The sequence below is a fragment of the Harmonia axyridis genome, chromosome X (genome assembly GCF_914767665.1).
Source record: "Harmonia axyridis chromosome X, icHarAxyr1.1, whole genome shotgun sequence".
Classification (NCBI taxonomy): domain Eukaryota; kingdom Metazoa; phylum Arthropoda; class Insecta; order Coleoptera; family Coccinellidae; genus Harmonia; species Harmonia axyridis.
Window position 1 is genome coordinate 30,977,234 of NC_059508.1, and position 2,500 is coordinate 30,979,733.

General features: G+C 52.9%; 1 non-coding gene and 1 pseudogene across 1 annotated transcript; both read right to left on the bottom strand.

Annotated features, from left to right (window-relative positions):
* LOC123688161 overlaps positions 1-1,152 on the bottom strand; it is a 4,971-nt pseudogene extending 3,819 nt beyond the window's left edge.
* A 507-nt stretch (positions 1,153-1,659) lies between these two features.
* LOC123686777 lies at positions 1,660-1,814 on the bottom strand. Its single transcript, XR_006748537.1, has one exon. It is a non-coding gene; the product is annotated as a 5.8S ribosomal RNA (ribosomal RNA).
* Between the last annotated feature and the right edge of the window lie 686 nt (positions 1,815-2,500).

Genomic DNA, 2,500 nt, shown 5'->3' on the forward strand with positions numbered 1-2,500 from the left:
GATCGATTTGCACGTCAGAATCGCTACGGACCTCCATCAGGGTTTCCCCTGACTTCGTCCTGACCAGGCATAGTTCACCATCTTTCGGGTCCCAGCGTGTACGCTCTTGGTGCGCCTCCTCTCGCAATGAGAATGAGGCGCCCCGGGAATGCGGGTCAGTCATGGAGACCGACCATCTTCCCTTAGTTCACATAAAGTGAACCGTTACTTTCATTGCGCCTTTAGGTTTAGTGATTCCCAATGACTCGCGCACACGCTAGACTCCTTGGTCCGTGTTTCAAGACGGGTCCCGAAAGTACCCAAAGCAATAGCGTCGCTGATCGGCGTTTCAAGAGGTCTGTCCAAGAACACCGCGGCGAACAGTCGCAAACGGACGGAATCGGCACTAGGTCCGATCGCCATCACAATTCACATACTTGCCACGGGCCGGACGCGAACTAAGTCGCGGCCTCCCGCCATCAGTAAACCGTCGAGCGAGCTGTTCGGAAACCCAGTGTCCGTAAACATCGGAAAATCCGAGCTCACGGGCTACACTCGAGACCGTAGAACAGCACCCAACGGATCGCGACGACCTACTAGGGGAGAAGTGCACGCGTCCGAAGCCGGAGATGAACCGAAGGGAACAGCCAACGCGAACGTCGCCGTTTCCACAGTCAGTAAATCCCAACAACAGGCGCGAATGAATCTCCCCATTCGACCTTTCGGGTTTCTCAGGTTTACCCCTGAACGGTTTCACGTACTCTTGAACTCTCTCTTCAAAGTTCTTTTCAACTTTCCCTCACGGTACTTGTTCGCTATCGGTCTCGTGGTTATATTTAGCCTTAGATGGAGTTTACCACCCACTTAGGGCTGCACTCTCAAGCAACCCGACTCTAAGAAGAGATCCTCTAGCAAGCCGCAGCGGTCGCTACGGGCCTGGCACCCTCTATGGGCGATGGCCCCATTCAAGATGGACTTGAACGCGCCGCGAACTCGCCAGATAATGGATCCTTCCAAACACCACATCTCCCGGCGACCGGTTACGATCGCGGGATTCAGTGCTGGGCTAATCCCTGTTCGCTCGCCGCTACTAAGGGAATCCTAGTTAGTTTCTTTTCCTCCGCTTAATAATATGCTTAAATTCAGCGGGTAGTCTCACCTGTCCTGAGGTCGTATGTTCAAATCATCGAAACGTTCCGAAACTAACCTTTGGCGGCTCATAAAATCACGTACCTTACGCGAGGGAGTTAGCCTACTCAAAGGCGTCTATTATCTCCTGCTCCGTATGGCGGATCATGCGAATCCAAGCAAAGTGCTTCGGTGTTTCGGGGGTGCGCTCATGAAAGCTCATCCGCAACGCGCGACAACTGGCACATTAAAGCGATCGGACGTCGTTCAGATTTCTCGGACACGACGATCGCATGTCTACAGTCATGGGCGCAGATCGAGCAATACCACGACACCACAATATATGCTTTCGCAATTCAAGACGGCGCGTTACGAAAACAACTCCTCATCATTCCAACACACGAGGCGTCGAAACGACAGAACGTTGATCGTCACGCGGCAAACCGTCCAACTCGCCCAAATGACCTTCGGTACAGGATCAACGTTAGACGACCTTTACGTCGTCACTTCGTCAAGCCATAACGTCTGGCCGGGCAGTCTTTGTAATGGAACCGACCCTCAGTCAGGAGTGGTCCGAGGACAGTGTCCGAGGACCGCAATGTGCGTTCGAAATGTCGATGTTCATGTGTCCTGCAGTTCGCATGTTGACGCGCAATTAGCTGCGTTCTTCATCGACCCACGAGCCAAGTGATCCACCGTTCAGGGTAATCTTTTATGTTCGATTTCTCGGTACTAGTCGCAATGGACTTTCCCTCGAAATACGAGACGCCAACTGCGAACCTCCTCGAGAATGACATTCCAATGACTGAGACGACCCACTGAAGGGTCAATACGTCAGTCGATCGGCGCAAAATCTTCGGTTCAACTAGTTTGCGTACTAATCTAGTGACAATTATCGTAAAAAATTCGGACGGAGACAAACGTCGCAGACAATCCCGAAAGAGCATAAAAACGCTAATGTAACGGGCGTCGCACAACGTCGACGTCTTCGTCCCTGGAATAGATCGTCCTACCGAAGTCCGTAGACAACGGTAACGACTGATCGATTTCGGGCGAGAATCTTTAAAACCTGCAGCCGGCTCCTCGTTCCGTGCCAAACACGAAACTTCGCCCAGCCACGAACGCGGCAATCCAAGCGCTTCGAATCCTTATTCCGAGCACATCACGAGACTTCGCCCAACTACGAACGTCAGCATAAGCAGCCGGCTCCTCGTTCCATCAAGGAACTTCGCCCAACCACAAACGCCGACATAAGCGGCCGGCTCCTCATTTCGTGAGCATCTCTAAACATGGACCTACAACGAAGGCTGCACACACGTGCGGCCGGCTCCTCGTTTCGAGGATATCACAAGACTTCGCCCAACCACGAACGTCAGCATAAGCAGCCGGCTCC